The sequence below is a fragment of the Dipodomys merriami genome, unplaced genomic scaffold, assembly GCF_024711535.1.
Source record: "Dipodomys merriami isolate MVZ:Mamm:240054 unplaced genomic scaffold, mDipMer1.0.p SCAF_57, whole genome shotgun sequence".
Lineage (NCBI taxonomy): Eukaryota > Metazoa > Chordata > Mammalia > Rodentia > Heteromyidae > Dipodomys > Dipodomys merriami.
In genome coordinates this window covers 2,763,284-2,781,636 of record NW_027206146.1, presented here as the reverse complement: position 1 = coordinate 2,781,636, position 18,353 = coordinate 2,763,284, and the positions used below count along the sequence as shown (strand labels likewise).

The following is an 18,353-nucleotide window of genomic DNA, read 5'->3' as shown; positions in this document are numbered from 1 at the left end:
ATAAACCCCAATCCAGTAGATGGAAAGAAATAATCAAAATTAAATCAGAATTAAATGAATTAGAATCCAAAAAAACTATAGAAAGAATCAACAAAACAAAGAGTTGGTTCTTTGAAAAACTTAACAAAATTGACAGACCCTTAGCAAACCTTATCAGAAAAAGAAGAGAACACACCCAAATTAATAAACTCAGAGATGAGAATGGAAACATCACCACGGAAACAACCAAGATCCAGAACATTATAAGGGAATACTTCTCAAAACTTTATGCTAATAAGTTTGAGAACTTGACAGAAATGGACCTTTTCCTAGCAAATATTGACATGCCAAAACTAAACCAAGATGAGTTAAACCAGCTTAACAGGCCCATATCAAGCATTGAAATAGAAACAGCAATAAGAGACCTCCCAGCTAAGAAAAGTCCAGGACCAGATGGTTTTACAGCGGAATTTTACAAGGCCTTCAAAGCAGAGCTCACACCAATACTCCTCCAACTCTTCAATGAAATTGAAAGAGAAAGCTCACTACCGAACACATTCTATGAAGCCATCATAACCCTCATCCCAAAACCAGGCAGGGACTCATCAAAGAAAGAGAACTATAGACCCATTTCTTTGATGAACATTGATGCAAAACTTCTCAACAAAATTTTGGCCAATCGACTTCAACAATTCATCCAAAAAATCATACACCATGATCAAACAGGATTCATTTCAGGGATGCAAAGCTGGTTCAATATACGCAAATCAATTAATATTATTCATCACATCAACAGGAGCAAGAATAAGAAACACATGGTTATCTCAATAGATGCAGAAAAAGCATTCGACAAGATCCAACACCCCTTTATGATGAAGGTTTTGGAAAAATTAGGAATCCATGGAACATTCCTCAATACAATAAAGGCTGTATATGACAAACCTACAGCCAGCATTATACTCAATGGTGAAAAACTAAAGCCATTTCCTCTTAACTCAGGAACAAGACAAGGATGCCCACTCTCTCCACTTCTCTTCAATCTAGTATTAGAATGCCTAGCTACAGCAATAAGACAAGATGCAGACATAAAGGGGATCCAAATAGGGAAAGAAGAAATAAAACTCTCCCTCTTTGCAGATGACATGATCTTGTATTTAAAGAATCCCACAGACTCCACTCCCAAATTACTCAAGCTGATTCAAAACTTTGGCAAAGTAGCAGGGTATAAAATTAACCCCCAAAAATCAATGGCTTTTCTGTATGCCAACAATGAGAAAAGTGTGGCTGAAATTAGGAAAGCAACTCCATTTGTAATAGCCCCACAAAAAATAAAATACCTAGGAATTAACTTAACTAAAGAAGTGAAGGACCTCTATGATGAAAACTTTAAAATCTTGAAAAAGGAAATCAACACAGAACTTAAAAAATGTCAAAACATGGGCTGGGAAGGTGGCTCAGTGGTACAGCGCTTGCCTTGCATGCCTGAGGCCCTGAGTTCGATTCCTCAGCACAACATAAGCAAAAAGAAAAAAGCTCAAGGGGTAGAGCGCTAGCCTTGAGCTGAAGAGCTGAGGGACAGCGCCCAGGCCCAGAGTTCAGGCCCCACGAATGGACCCAAAAAAAAAAAATGGCAAAACCTCCCATGCTCCTGGATTGGCAAGATTAACATCGTGAAAATGGCAATACTTCCCAAGGCTATCTACAAATTCAACGCGATACCTATCAAAATTCCACCCTCATTTTTCAAGGAAATAGAAGAGGCAATCCAAAAATTCATATGGAAAAATAAAAGACCCCGAATAGCAAAAACGCTCCTCAACGGAAAGAACACTGCTGGAGGAATATCAATACCAAATTTCAAACTCTACTATAAAGCCATAGTAATCAAAACTGCTTGGTATTGGCACAAGAACAGACCTCAGGACCAATGGAATAGAATTGAAAACCCAGAAATGAACCTACAGACCTATAGCCATCTAATCTTCAATAAGGGAGCTAAAACAATAGAATGGAAGAAAGACAGCCTCTTCAGTAAATGGTGCTGGCAAAATTGGTTAACTACATGTAGAAAACTAAAGCTAGATCCTTATATATCACCCTGCACCAGAATCAACTCCAAATGGATCAAAGACCTTGAACTCAAAGCAGACACTCTGAAAACATTACAGGATGGAATAGGAGAAACCCTAGGTCTCCTTGGCTCAGGCCAAAATTTTCTGAATAGAGACCCGGAAGCACACAAATCAAAAAAAGGTTGGACAAATGGGATTGCATAAGGTTGCAGAGCTTCTGCAGGGCAAATGACATAGCTAGCAAGATCAATAGAAAGCCCACCGATTGGGAGAAGATCTTTACTAGCCATACAACGGACAAGGGTCTCATATCTAAAATATACTTGGAACTCGAAAACCCAACAACAAATCCTCAAAGAAACAACTGCCCAATAAATAAGTGGGCGAAAGACTTAAAGAGAAGCTTCTCTGAAGAAGAAAGAAGGATGGCCAATAGACACATGAAGAAATGTTCAACATCCCTAGCCATAAAAGAAATGCAAATCAAAACAACATTGAGATATCACCACACTCCAGTTAGAACGGCAAAAATCAAGAACTCTAACAACAACAGATGCTGGAGGGGATGTGGACAGAAAGGAACCTTACTTCATTGTTGGTGGGAATGTAAACTTGTTCAACCACTTTGGAAAGCAGTATGGAGGTTCCTCAAAAGACTTCACTTAGATCTCCCCTATGATCCAGCAATCCCACTTTTGGGCATTTACCCAAATGTTTACAAACAAGACCACACTAAAGCTACCAGCACAACAATGTTTATTGCAGCATTATTTACCATAGCTAAGATATGGAACCAACCCAGATGCCCCTCAGTAGATGAATGGATCAAGAAAATGTGGTATATATACACAATGGAATTCTATGCCTCCATCAGAAAGAATGACATTTCCCCATTTGTTAGGAAATGGAAAGGTTTGGAAAAAATTATATTAAGTGAAGTAAGCCAGGCCGAAAGAAACATAGGTCCCATGGTTTCCCTTATTTGCAATATCTAGTATAGGTATGAGTCAAGCGGAAAAGGTCAGATAATGTGATGTTAGGAAAATGAACCCTTAAATATGTATTTTAATGTTTTCGTTTCTTTCATGCATGTGTTTCTAACGCATTTATAAGTTTATTTCTTTGTTGCTTTGTATGTCCCTCCCCCACAGTGTAACCCCCGCTTTCACTATATTTGATGTCAGTATAACATGTGGAGGAGATGGGGACAAACAAGTCGTTTAAGGATTCAGGTGGACCTGTTGCAACAATGAGAAGTACAAAATGTCATGTCAAAACCAGCTTTACAATGTCGGTGTGGGGGGGTAGAGGGGAGTATGATTGGGATTTGGGGGGAGGGGGAGGCTGGGAAGGGAGGTGAAGGGTAAACAAAGGAGGAGGCTGCAATGCTTGGTAAGAAATGTATGCATTATCCTGCCCATGTAATTGTAACCCCTCTGTACAGTATGTTCTCAAATAAAATAAAATTAAATTTAAAAAAAAAAAAAAAGAAAAAGAAACTGGCTCCCTTGATAAACACCAGGTGCCCGGGATTGTTTTGCTATGCCTGTAGAGTCTGTTTTACATTTGACTAGTTGACCTTGTCTTGTTTTTATTGCACTCTGTTTTTACTAAGCCTAAACATTCCTTGTTTTTCTGGACTATAGTAACCTTATTCTACTTCTTGATTTTTTTTTTTTTTTTTTTTGTCGGTTGTGGAGCTTGAACTCTGGGCTTGAGCTCTGTCCTTGCACTCTTCAGCTCAAAGCGAGAGCTCTACCACTTGAGCCACAGCACTACTTCCAGTTTTTTAGTGGTTTATTGGAGATAAGAGTCTCACAGAATTTCCTGCCCTAGATGGCTTTGAACCATGATCCTCAGATCTCAGCCTCCTGAGTAGCCAGGACTACAGGCGTGAGCCATAGGCACCCTGCTTACTTCTTGACTTCTAACAGTATATATTAGGGAAAGTTAAAAATAAATGGTTCTGCAGTCCTGAGCTGCAGACCTCCCAACCCCATCCTTTGTCTTGTGTCTTTTTTTCCCCTCATCCTCGCCCCCTAAATCAGGAATCCCTTTCATTGCCAGCAGGCTCCAGCAAGTGGCACCCGAACAGGGACCTGAAAACCTGGGATCACAGCAGAGGACCCCGCTAAGGTAAGAGGATGTCCAGAAACTTGAGATAGAGAGTGAGAGAGAGTATAGACAGGAGTAAGAAATTATGGGGCAAGGTAACAGCCGCACGCTGTATGTGCAGGATCTCAAGGGCATGCTTCACGCCCGAGGAGTGAAAGTTGGACAGAGTCAGTTAAAACATTTCTTTCACTTTCTTGAGGAAGTATGCCCCTGGTTCCCGGAGGAAGGAACCATCAATTTAGGAACTTGGCAAAATAAATTGGAAAAAGGATTCAGGGACACTATGACACAAATGGCTGGTAAGTTAAGACATTGCCGCTTTATAATTGTCTGGTATCTGTGTAGCCTGCAGGTTCTATATTGGGGTTGGCAAGAGGTCTTGGCGGACGCGCTATAAGACAGCCAATGGGGCCGGTGGGAGACAACCCCCAGATCCCCATCAGGGTAAACTATCCACTAGTGGGGACATTTGGGTCCATCTGTAGTCCAGCACTATCTGTCTGACAGTCTACAATGCAATGCTGTAAGTGTGTTTTGTCTCAATGTTTGTGTGTATGTATTCTGGAATTCTTGGAAAGTTTGTTCTCTCAGATTCATCTGATGCAAGAGCCCGGAGGAGACTGGCTAACACCCCCTTAATGTCTGTTTCTCTCCTTCTTTTTTACTTACACTTTAAACTGACCTCCCTCCCTACCCTTCACTGCCACCTCCTCCACCCTCTCTGGACCCAGAAGTAGAGGGGGCGGTAGGCAAGGAACCTGGAGGATCTAACAATAACTTGGAAGGGCCAGCAGGGAGGCTGGATGAAACTGCCACTGACCACCTGCAAGCGACACCAGCAAGATCTTAGCCTCGGGCCTTGGCCCAGGGGGTCTGAGTATAGGGGAGAACCTGTCAGTCTGAGGGGACAGCAGCTAGGGACTTCTTTCCCTTGCCCCAAGATGACTGGGAATTCTCCTCCACCTTGGAAGGCCGCTGGGTCAATATTTGCAGGAATCTAAAAGAAAAATCCTCTGGAGGTGAGTAAAGGGGGTTCGAGTCCCCTGGTAAGTGGATTTGAGTCCCACTTGTGAATGGTGGTGAGATGTTGCCCCATTCACTGAGACCTGATTTTGTCTTTGTGGCCACTTGTTTGTTTTGTTTACTTCAGTGTGTTTTCTGTTCTATGTTTTCTGAGGTAGGGAAGTTCTGGGTGAGAGTGGCAGACTCACTCAGCAAACTCTGGATTCAGCTTGAGAATGGCACAGAGTTCTGGTAGGGATTAACTGGCGGCCCATCAGTCCCCAACTCAGCCTTTGGTTGTTGTCTTGTCTAGTACTGTTTTAGAATTGGTACCAGTCTTTTTTTAATATTTTTTTATTTTTTATTGTAAAGATACTATACAGAGGGTTACAGTTACATGAGTAAGGTAATGAGTACACTTCCAATTATGGTACCAGTTTTAAATGTACATGCAACTGATTTTGATTTTTGCGCACTTTAAGATCTGTGTTTTTTTATTTTTGGGGGGGGGTCCCGTCGTGGGGCCTGAACTCTGGGCCTGGGCACTGTCCCTCAGCCCTTCAGCTCAAGGCTAGCACTCTACCCCTTGAGCCACAATGCCACTTCTGGCTTTTTTCTTTTTGCTTATGTGGTGCTGAGGAATCCAACCCAGGGCCTCATGCATGCAAGGTAAGGGCTCTACCACTGAGCCTCCTTCCCAGCCCCTGTGTGTGTTTTTTATGTGTTTGTAAACATGTTCAAGATAAGAATTGTCAGTATGCCATAACAATTGGGTGAGTTTAAGTTTAAAATTCAAAAGGTTATGAGGTTTGGACATTACCAAAAATTTTTTTAATTTTGCATTGTTTTAAATGACTTTTTAAGGATTCTTTAACTTAAAAAATAGAAAATCTGGTATTTTAAAATGCATAAGGCTGTTTACACTGTAATCAAGTTATCTGGCTTAACAAAAAGGCATTGGCTATTTGGGATTTAGTTCCTGTGGCTAAAATTTGAGGATAAATATTAGAAGTTTAAATGTAAAGGTTAGTTTAACACTGCCAAAGACATTACCTATTCTGTCTGTTTAAAGCTGTGTATTTCATTCAAAAACCAAGAGATAAGAAAAGGGAAAAACTTAGAAGCCAACAGAAGACCTATCTTTAGGGGTAAGGGGTGAACAGGCAGAAGTGCAGTTCAGGTAATCATACATGGTGGCACAGGCCCTGGGAGGAGTCCACGCATGGTAAAAGAGGGCAAGCTGGCACAAACGCAGCTCATCTAACCTTAAAGAGTCGGATTGGGTGCGAGCCCATTCCATAGGAGGGGCCGGATGGCCCATCTTTGTTCTGTCCTTTTTCCCTGCAGATAGACACTGGAAACATGGTAAAAATGAGTGATGTGATGATCTGATTAGTATTGCTAAAACTGCCCCTTGGATGTATTAAAATTAAAATTAAAAAGGCCTTAAAAAGAGGGTTAAAAAGTTTGTTTGTATAATGTGACTTGCTTTCAATGGTGTTCTACAATTAGGATGTTTTTAAAAGTCATAAAGGTGTTAAGTCTAGCTTCTTGATATAATGGTGGTGATTGTAATTCTTGCATTAAAGAAAAATTATCATTTGAGTTTAAAAGTTTTAAAGAGACAATGACTGACACTTGGCCTCAAGAGTTCAAGGGATCTTTTCAAAACACAAGTGAAAACTAAAGTATAAAATAATAAAAGAGATTAATAAGAGGCTTAAAAATTAGAAATGGATTTTTGGATATAAAATTTCAAAGTAAAATTGTTCTTAAGATTTCCCTCAAAGTGCACAAAGGAAAAATTAGGATTACCAAAATAATTGCTTAATTGCTATTCCAGTTTGTGCTTACAGGTTTTTTTTTAACAGTTTTCAGTAATACCAGAGCAAAACACAGAGGATTCTTACAAGTTGTTTGTTTGTAACTCTAGCTCTTACTAAGTTCCAGGTAAGAACATGCTTAAGAGCTACTTCTATGTTGAGCACTTTGTTGCTTTTAATTGGAGTAAAGTGGCCTTCTATAAGACTCATTGATCTGCAAACAGGTTCAAAGCCAGCCCAGGCAAAAAAAAAAAAAGGTCCCTGTGAGACTGTCACCTCTACTGGGCCAGCAGAGTGCTAAAAGAGCAAGCAAGCAAAGTTGCTTTAGGACTCAAAGTGGCAGAGTGCTGGCCTTAAGCTGCAGAGCTGAGGGATAGCCCTCAGGCCCTGAGCTCAAGTCCAGCGACCAGCTAATGGAAATGCAAATGAGACATTTATCCCAGAGTGAAAAGACAGTCCTGGGACAAAAGCCATGTAACTTGAAGAAGTTACAGAAGATGAATCTTCACCCATCATCCCCTTTTAAGAAAAAGGGACCAGAGTCATAAAAAATAAATAAATTTTTAAAAATTTTAAAAATGTGGCAAAATAGAAGAAAAAGGCATGGAAAATAGTAGTACAGGCCTGAGCCCTCTATATCTGCCTAGAAAATCCTAGCCTTATTATTAAAAGAACTATCCAGTTTAAAAAGTTGTCATCTTGCTAAATTGTCCTGGGCTATTGTCTAAATAGTCTTAAAAATTAGTGGGGCCACAGCCTGCCAAGCCTAGATATTACTTTTATCCTTAACCAATCTGTGTAGGAATTTGCAGCCCAGCACCAGGTGTGACAGTCCCTTGGAGCCACTGAGAGACCCTGCTGCTGCTGCTCCACACCCTGACAGCCTGATAGTCACCTGGAAAAAATCTACATTGTTACCCTGACCACCTCCACTGTGGGAAAAGTAGACTGAACTCCTGCCTGATTCTATCTTTTGGACGGCTTTGCATTGTCCATGTTACCATAGATACCTACTCTAATTTTATTATGGCTACTCCTCTTGCCGGGAAGACTAGCAAACATTGTATTGTTTCTTCCCTACGCTGCTTTGCCACTATGGTACATCCTAAATATATTAAAACTGATAATGGTCCAGGATATGTCGGACAAGCTTTTCAAACGTTTTGTAAATCTTACCAGATTGTTCACTCTACAGATATTCCCTATAATCCTCAAGGACAAGGAATTGTTGAATGAGCCAACGGGCTGTTAAAACACCAAATTTTTAAATTAAAAGGGGGAATTATATCCCTTCTCTCCTGTTAATATTCTTTCTCACATTTTATTTGTACTAAATTTTTTAAACTTAGATTGTAATGGCCTTTCTGTAGCACAGTGGTTTTGGGAAAGGAGAGAGCAAAGAGCTTTTGCCCAAGTTAAGTGGAAGGATCCTTTAACAAGTGCTTGGCACGGCCCGATCCAGTTTTAACAGATCCAGTTTTAACATGGGGTCAAGGACATGTCTGTGTTTTTTCACAGGAAGAAAATGAAGCCCGCTGGTTGCCTGACAATTGTACTAGGATTGTGGAGGTTTATCCAAATGGTACAAACCCTGACGCACTGGGCTTACATGCCAGATTGCCCAATTGTACTCCCTGTGACTTGGGAGGGAGTTGAAGTACTCATTCACAAAGTACTCATTCACATCAATAGATCAGCTTATGGAAAACCCCCATCCCTTCATCCAGCACACGAGATGGGAGATTTCTCAGCTTCAGACATTGGAACTCTTTTATGCTTTACCACCAGCTCTAAAGGTTCCATTCTAGGCTGTGTTATAATGCGATCCATGACTCATAAAATTTGGATCCCAGACAAAAATCAAATGTACAATATACAGATGACATCTTTGCCAACTGGACACCCAGTACATGCAAATTATACACCATCCCATATGATACCCTGTTGAGAGCCAACAGTAAAGTTTAAAGGTCATCTTGACCCTGGTGCTCAACATGGGGCACGTACAAGGAACTGGCTTACTTAAAAAACACCAGGTGCCTGGGATTGCTTTGCTACGTCTGCAGAGTTTGTTTTACTTTCTACCAGTTGACCTTGTCTTGTTTTTACTACACTCTGTTTTTACTGAAATTTTCCTTGTTTTTCTGGACTATTGCAACCTTATGTTACCTCTTGACTTCTAATAGTATATAATTAGGGAAAGTTAAAAATAAACGGTGCTGCAGTCTGGAGCTGCAGACCTCCCAAGCCCATCCTTCGTCTTATGTCTTTATTTTTCCGCATCCTCGCCCCCTAATTCAGGATTCCCTTTCATTGCTGGCAGGCTCTGGCAAGTGGCAACCGGAACAGGGAACTGAAAACCTGGGATCATGGCAGAGGACCCCGCTAAGGTAAGAGGACGTCCAGAAATAGAGAGAAGGAGAGAGTATAGTCGGGAATAAGAAATTATGGGGCAAGGTAACAGCCGCACGCTATATGTGCAGGCTCTCAAGGGTATGCTTCACGCTCAAGGAGTGAAAGACAGTTAGAATGTTTCTTTCACTTTGTTGAGGAAGTATACCCCTGGTTCCCGGAGGAAGGAACCATTAGCTTAAAACCTTAGCAAAAAAAAAAAAAAAAAAAAAAAGGAAAAAATGATTCAGGGACACTATGATGCAAATGGCCTGTAAGTTAAAACATTGCTGCTTTGTGATTGTCTAGTATCTGTGTAGCCTGCAGGTTCTGTATTGGGGTTGGCAAGAGTCTTGGCGGATGTGCTATAACACAGCCAACAGGGCCAGTGGGAGACGTCCCCCGGATTCCCATCAGGGTAAACTATCCAGTACTGGGGACATTTGGGCCCATCTGTAATCCAGCACTTTCTGTCTGATAATCTACAACACACATGCTTAAATGTGTTTTGTCTCAATGTTTGTGTGTATGGATTCTGGAATTCTTGGAATGTTTCTCCTCTCAAATTCATCATGATGCCAGAGCCCGGAGGAGATTGGCTAACATCCCCTCAGTATCTGTTTCTCTCTAGCTCCTTCTTTTTTACTTACACTTTAAACTGACCCCTCTTTCTACCCTTCACTGCCACCTCCTCCACCCTCTCTGGATCCAGAAATAGGGGGGTCAGGGGGTGAAAAACCTGGAGGATCTAACAATAACTTAAAAGGGCCGGCAGGGAGAACTCCCAGCAGGATAAAAATGCCACTGACCACCTGCAAGTGTCACCAGCAAGATCTTAGCCTCGGGCCTTGGCCCAGGGGGTCTGAGTATGGGGGAGAACTTGTCAGTCTGAGGGAACTTCGGCTAGGGACTTCTTTCCCTTGCCCCAAGATGACTGGCAAATCTCCTCCACCTTGGAAGGCCGCTGGGTCAATGTTTGCAGGAATCTAAAAGAAAAATCCTCTGGAGGTGGGTAAAGGGGTTTCGAGTCCCCTGGTAAGTGGATTTGAGTCCCACTTGTGAATGGTGGTGAGATGTTGCCCCATTCACTGAGACCTGATTTTGTCTTTGTGGCCACTTGTTTGTTTTGTTTACTTCAGTGTGTTTTCTGTTATGTTTTCTGAGGTAGCAATAAACTGGGGGCCCATTAGCCCCCAACTCAGCCTTTGGTTGTTGTCTTGTCCAGTTCTGTTTTAAAATTGGTACCAGTTTTAAATGTACATACAACTGATTTTGATTTTTTGTGCGCTTTAAGATCTGTGTGTGTTTTGTATGTTTGTGAACATGTTTAAGATAAGAATTATCAGCATGCTGTAACAATTGAGTTAGCTTACGTTTAAAATTTAAAAGATTATGAGGTTTGGACATTACCAAAAATTTTAAAGAATTTTCACATTGTTTTAAGTGACCTTTTAAGGATTTTTTAACTTAAAAAATTTTAAAAATCTGGTATTTTAAAATGCATAAGGCTGTTTACACTGTAATCAAGTTATCTGGCTTAACAAAAATGCATTGGCTGTTTGGAATTTAGTTCTCTTGGCTAAAATTTGGGGATAAATATTAAAAGTTTAAATATAAAAGTTTGTTTAACACTGTCAAAGACATTAGCTGTTCTGTCTGTCTAAAACTATGTATTTTCATTCAAAAACCAAGAGATAAGAAAAGGAAAAATCTTAAAAGTCAACAAAAGACCTATCTTTAGGGGTAAGGAGTAAACAGGCCGAAGTGCAGTTCACCTGGTCATACATGGTGGGACGGGCCATGGGAGGAGTCCACGCATGGTGAAAGAGGACAAACTGGCAGAAACACAGTTCATCTTACCCTAAAGAGTGAGATTAGGTGTGTGCCCATTCCACAGGAGGGGCCAAGTGTCCCAACTTTGTTCTGTTCTTTTTCTCTACAGATAAATACTAGTAACATGATGGTAAAAATTAGTGATGTGATGATCTGATTAGTATTGCTAAAATTGCCACTTGGACTTAAAAAGAGGGTTAAAAATGTATTTGTATAAAGTGACTTGTTTTCTATGATATTCTACAATTAGGATATGTTTTTACAAGTCATAAATGTGTTAAGTCTAGCTTTTGGTACAGGGATGGTGATTGTAATTCTTGCATTAAAGAAAAATTGTCTTTTGAGTTTAAAAGTTTTAATGTGTATCTGTTTTAAAACAAGCAGACAAGAGACAATGAGTGACACTTGCCCTCAAGATTTTAAGGGATTTTTTAAATGTAACTAAAAACTAAAATATAAAATAATAAGAGATTAATAGGAGGCTTAAAAAATTAGGAATGGATTTCTGGATATAAAGTTTAAAAGTAAAATTGTTCTTAACATTTGCCTCATAGTGGAAAAATGAGGATTACCAAAATAATTGCTTAATTGCTATTCCAGTTTGCTCTTATAGGTTTTTTTTTTAAGTTTCCAGCAAGCCAAGAGCAAAGCACAGAGGATTCTTACAAGTTTGTCAGATGTAACTTTGGCTCTTAATAAGTTTCAGGTAAGAGCATGCTTAAAAGCTACTTCTATGTAGACCACCTTGTTGCTTTTAATTGGAGTACAGTGGCCTTTTATAAGACTCATTGATCTACAAACTGGTTTAAAGCCAGCCTGGGCAGAAAAAGGTCCCTGTGAGACTGTCACTGCTACTCAGCAGAGTTGCTTTGGGACACAAAGTGACAGAGTGCTAGCCTTGAGTTGTAGAGCTGAGGGACAGCACTCAGGCCCTGAGTTCAAGTCCAGTGACCAGCTAATGGAAATGCCAATGAGGCATTTATCCCAGTGTAGAGAAGACATTCCTGGGACAAGAGCAATGGAGGAAAAAATTGGTCAGAGCCAGGAGGTCATGGGAAGATAGCTAGTAAGCATGCCTAATGTCCATGAATATCTACCTTGTAAGGACAGAAACTTGTTAGTAATCTGTCATAGTACTAAAAAGCTAGTTATAAAATGTGGGGGATGGTTTAAATCCCTACCCCAGTATGTGCCAAAAGCCCTAATTGACAGTAACTTTTGAGCTAACACCAGCTACATGAAATTTATCTGTTCAAGAAAAAAGTTTGTAAACCTGAAAGTGTGTTTCTATTAACATCTGTCTGAAGGCCTGCACAGGTGATCTAGGTATTGTTAGGGTCACTAGAGGTCACATTCCTAAAGATGCTTTTACAAACCAGAGTGCTAAACAAGCTACACTGCTGTGGCCCGAGAAAAAGTCTGTGCTTTTGTCAAAAGTTAAAATATTGTTCTTCATGACATCTAACCCTGGTAACCTCTTTGTAAAATAGACTAAGGTTATAGGTTCCTGGCTAGGTAGGACCAACATGCCTGAGTCAGCTTGAAGAAGTTACAGAAGATGAATCTTCACCCATCATCCCCTTATTAGGACAAGGGACCAGAGTTATAAAAAAAAAATGTGGCAAAATAGACAGAAGAAAAAGGCATGGAAAATAGTAGTACAGGCCTGAGCCCTCTATATCTGCCTAGAAAATCAGCCTTATTAAAAGAACTATCTAGTTAAAAAGGTTGTCATCGTGGTAATTTGTCCTGGGCTATTGTCTAAATAGTCTTAAAAACTAGTGGGCCCACAGCCTGCCAAGCTATGTATTACTTGTATCCTTAACCAGTCTGTATAGAAATTTACATCCCAGCACGAGATGTGACAGTCCCTTGGAGCCACTGAGCGACCCTGCTGTTGCTGCTGCTGCTACAGCCTGACAATCACCTGGAAAAAATCTACATCGTTACCCTGACCACTTCCACCATGGAAAAAATAGACTAAACTCCTGCCTGATTCCATCTTTTGGATAGCTTTGCTTTGTCCATGTTACCATAGATACCTACTCTGATTTTATTATGGCTGCTCCTCTTGCCGGGGAGACTAACAAACATTGTGTTGCTCATTTCCTACACTGCTTTGCCACTATGGGACTTCCTAAACATATTAAAACTGATAATGGTGCGGGATATGTCAGACAAGCTTTTCAAACTATTTGTAAATCTTACCAGATTTTTCACTATACAGATATTCCCTATATTCCTCAAGGACAAGAAATTGTTAAACAAGCCAACAGGCTGTTAAAACACCAAATTTTTAAATTAAAAGGGGGGAATTATACCCCTTCTCTCCTGTTAATATTCTTCTCATTCTTTATTTGTACTAAATATTTTAAGTTTAGATTATAATGGCCTTTCTGCAGCACAGTGGTTTTGGGAAAAAAGGAGAGCAAAGAACTTTTGCCCAAGTTAAGTGGAAGGATCCTTTAACAGGTTATTGGCACAGGCCTGCCCGGTTTTAACATGGGGTCAAGGACATGTTTGTGTTTTTTTCACAGGAAGAAAATAAATCCCGCTGGTTGCCTGAGCGTTGCGTCAGGATTGTGGAGGCTCGTTCAGATGACACAAATGCTGACACATGGACCTTACGTGCCGGATCCCCCAATTGTTCACTCTACAACTTGGGAGGAAGTTGAAGTACTCATTCACGTCAATAGATCAGCATACAGTACAGCCCCCGATCCCTTCATCCAGCACACCAAGATGGGAGGTATCTCAGCTTCAGACATTGGAACTCCTTTATGCTTTACCACCAGCTCTAAAGTCTCCATTCCAGGCTGTATTATAATGCTATCCATAACTCATAAAATTTGTATCCTGGACAAAAATCTAATGTACAATATACAGATGACATCTTTACCAACTGAACACCCAGTTCATGCAAATTCTACTCCATACCCCATTGCATTAATTCTTCACAAACAGTAGTATCTACAGGAGAGCCTCATCCGAAAAGGAACAGGCATGTACAGCCATTTGTTACCAATATTTCTGGAACTAACTCTCAATTAATGGACTGGTCTGGAGCTAATCTTACTAATAAGTACAATCTTGGAGTGTGGTGGATGAATGGGCATCCTCAACATCATGTTTGGATGCTGGTGGCTGCACTCAACAACATAATCTGGCCCAATTCATCCTTCAAAAAAATAATTATGAGTTGTGTATCACCACCCCATGTCATTATGTATGGACCGTTTAATATCTCTGTAGGAGCTAATTATTTTAATGTTACCTGCTCTAATTGTTCTTTTACTAATTGCTTGTATAGCGGCATAACTGAATCCATACTTATTGTTAGACAACCATCTTTTGTTATGCTTCCTGTAAATATTTCTGAAACTTGGTATGAAGATTCTGGCATTCAGGTGTTAAGACAATTGAAAGAACTAATGTGCCCTCATCGATTTGTTGGGCTACTTGTAGCTGATGTTTTGGTCTTTATTAGCTGCCTCCTCAGCGGCAGCTGCTGTGACACTAACACAAAATGTACAAACTGACCATTATCTTAATCAGCTTGCTCATAATACTACACAAGCCCTACCTCTGGACTCTAAAGTGGCAAAAAAACTGCTAAAAAAAAAACTGTTTAAACAATTTCAACACTATATCCCTTCCCTGACTTATGTTAAAGGATTGCTAATGTCATTGCTTGGCCTGGGAATGCTTTTGCTGATGGTTTTTCTATGCCTTCCTTGTATTATACGTGCACTGCAAAACTCTCTTATGAGTTTAGCCAGCCAGCTACATAAGATCAAGCTCCATATAAATGAATTCCTCCCGAGAGGAACTGCAGCCAGAGACAGGTAAAAGGGGGTGCCAGTCTGACCAACCTAAGACAGGACCTTCAGCTTCACTCTGAAGAAGTTCCTGATGTCCGTAAGACAGACAAGGCAATCCACCCAACCTAAGACAGGCGGGTTTGTTTCTTTAAACAAAGACAGGGGAGATGTTGGGAGCCAACAGTAAAGTTTAAAGGTCATCTTGACCCTGGTGCTCAACATGGGGCACGTACAAGGAACTGGCTTACTTAAAAAACACCAGGTGCCCAGGATTGCTTTGCCATGTCTGAAGAGTTTGTTTTACTTTCTACTAGTTGACCTTGTCTTGTTTTTACTGCACTCTGTTTTTACTAAAATTTTCTTTGTTTTTCTGGACTATTGTAACCTTATGTTACCTCTTGACTTCTAATAGTATATATTAGGGAAAGTTAAAAATAAACGGTGCTGCAGTCTGGAGCTGCAGACCTCCCGACCCCATCCTTTGTCTTATGTCTTTATTTTTCCACATCCTTGCCCCCTAATTCAGGATTCCCTTTCATTGACGGCAGGCTCTGGCAATATACCATTGCATTAATTCTATACAAATAGTATAATCTATAGGAGAACTTCATCCAATACAGTGCAGGCATGAACAACCATTTATTACCATTATTTCAGGAACTAATTCTCAATTAATGGACTGGTCTGGAGCTAATCTTACTAATTAGTACAATCCTGGACTGTGGTGGATGAATGGGCATCCTCAACATCATGTTTGGATGCTGGTGACTGCACTCAGCAACATAACCTGGCCCAGTTTATCCTTTTTGAAACATATTATGAGTAATGTATCACCACCCTAAGTCATTATGTATGGACCGTTTAATATTTATTTTATTTTATTTTATTTTATTTTATTTGTGAACATACTGTACAGAGGGGTTACAATTACATGGGCAATATAATGCGTACATTTCTTACCAAGCATTGCACCCTCCTCCTTTGGTTTACCCTTCACATCCCTTCCCCAGCCTCCCCCCTCCCCCCCAATCCCAATTCTTCTCTTCCCTCCCTCCCCCCCCCCCGCACTGACATTGTTAAGCTTGTTTTGGACATGACAACTTGTACTTCTCATTGTTGCAACAGGTCCACCTGTATCCTTAAACAACTGGTTTTTCCCCATCTCCTCCACAAGTTATACTGACATCAAATATAGTGAAAGCAGGGGTTACACTGTGGGGGAGGAACATACAAAGCAACAAAGAGATAATCTTATAAATGCGTTAGAAACACATGCATGAAAGAAAAAACATTAAAATACATATCTAAGGGTTCATTTTCCTGACCTCACATTATCTGACCTTTTCCGCTTGACTCATACATATACTAGATATTGCAAATAAGGGAAACCATGGGACCTATGTTTCTTTGGGCCTGGCTTACTTCACTTAATATAATTTTTTCCAAACCTTTCCATTTCCTAACAAATGGGGCAATGTCATTCTTTCTGATGGAGGCATAGAATTAAATTGTGTATATATACCACATTTTCTTGATCCATTCATCTGCTGAGGGACATCTGGGTTGGTTCCATATCTTAGCTATGGTAAATAATGCTGCAATAAACATTGTTGTGCTGGTAGCTTTAGTGTGGTCTTGTTTGTAAACATTTGGGTAAATGCCCAAAAGTGGGATTGCTGGATCATAGGGGAGATCTAAGTGAAGTCTTTTGAGGAACCTCCATACTGCTTTCCAAAGTGGTTGAACAAGTTTACATTCCCACCAACAATGAAGTAAGGTTCCTTTCTGTCCACATCCCCTCCAGCATCTGTTGTTGTTAGAGTTCTTGATTTTTGCCGTTCTAACTGGAGTGTGGTGATATCTCAATGTTGTTTTGATTTGCATTTCTTTTATGGCTAGGGATGTTGAACATTTCTTCATGTGTCTATTGGCCATCCTTCTTTCTTCTTCAGAGAAGTTTTTCTTTAAGTCTTTCGCCCACTTATTTAGTGGGCAGTTGTTTCTTTGAGGATTTGTTGTTGGGGGGTTTAATTTTTTGAGTTCCAAGTATATTTTAGATATGAGACCCTTGTCTGTTGTATGGCTAGTAAAGATCTTCTCCCAATCTGTAGGCTTTCTATTGATCTTGCTAGCTATGTCATTTGCCCTGCAGAAGCTCTGCAACTTTATGCAATCCCATTTGTCCAACCTTTCTTTGATTTGTTGTGTTTCCGGGTCTCTATTCAGAAAATTTTGGCCTGAGCCAAGGAGACCTAGGGTTTCTCCTATTCCATCCTGTAATGTTTTCAGAGTGTCTGCTTTGAGTTCAAGGTCTTTGATCCATTTGGAGTTGATTCTGGTGCAGGGTGATATATAAGGATCTAGCTTTAGTTTTCTACATGTAGTTAACCAATTTTGCCAGCACCATTTACTAAAGAGGCTGTCTTTCTTCCATTCTATTGTTTTAGCTCCCTTATCGAAGATTAGATGGCTATAGGTCTGTAGGTTCATTTCTGGGTTTTCAATTTGCACCGTTTAATATTTCTGTAGGAGCTAATTATTTTAATGTTACCTGCTCTAATTGTTCTTTTACTAATTGCTTGTATAGAAAAATTACTGAATCCATGCTTTTTGTTGTTGTTGTTGTTTGTTTTTTTGGGTCCGGTCATTGGGCCTGAACTCTGTCCCTCAGCTCTTCAGCTCAAGGCTAGCACTCTACCACTTGAGCCAGAGCGCCACTTCTGGCTTTTTTCTTTTTGCTTATGTGGTGCTGAGGAATCGAACCCAGGGCCTCAGGCATGCAAGGCAAGCGCTCTACCACTGAGCCAACTTCCCAGCCCTCCATGCTTATTGTTAAACAACCACCTTTTGTTATGCTTCCTGTAAACATGTCTGAAACTTGGTATGAAGAATCTGGTATTCAGGTGTTAAAATAATTGAAATTACTAATATGCCTTCGTCTATTTGTTGGGCTACTTATACCTGGTATTTGGCTTTTATTTCATTAGCTGCCTCTGCAGCGGCAGCTGCTGTGGCACTAACCCAGAATGTAGAAACTGCCCATTATGTTAATCAGATTGCTCGTAATACTACGCAGGCTCTGCACTTTCAAGGCGGGGTTGATGACAAGGTAGAACAAAAATTAGAGGCATTGTATCAGTTAGTGTTATCTTTAGAACAAGTCCACGCTCTACAAACTTTACAGTGAGTGCACTGTCATGCCAGGTTTGATTTTATTTGTGTGACCTATCATTTATATAACGAAATCAAATTATTCATGGGGAAAAGTTGTAACACATCTCAATGGTATTTGGCACCATATAACATGTCTTTAGACT

General features: G+C 40.3%; 1 long non-coding RNA gene across 1 annotated transcript; it reads left to right on the top strand.

The window, feature by feature from the left end:
• Positions 1–4,943: 4,943 nt before the first annotated feature.
• Positions 4,944–15,507, top strand: LOC138812711 (uncharacterized). Its single transcript, XR_011367629.1, has 3 exons — positions 4,944–5,185; positions 9,315–9,381; positions 13,753–15,507. It is a non-coding gene; the product is annotated as an uncharacterized lncRNA (long non-coding RNA).
• The last annotated feature ends 2,846 nt before the right edge of the window (positions 15,508–18,353 follow it).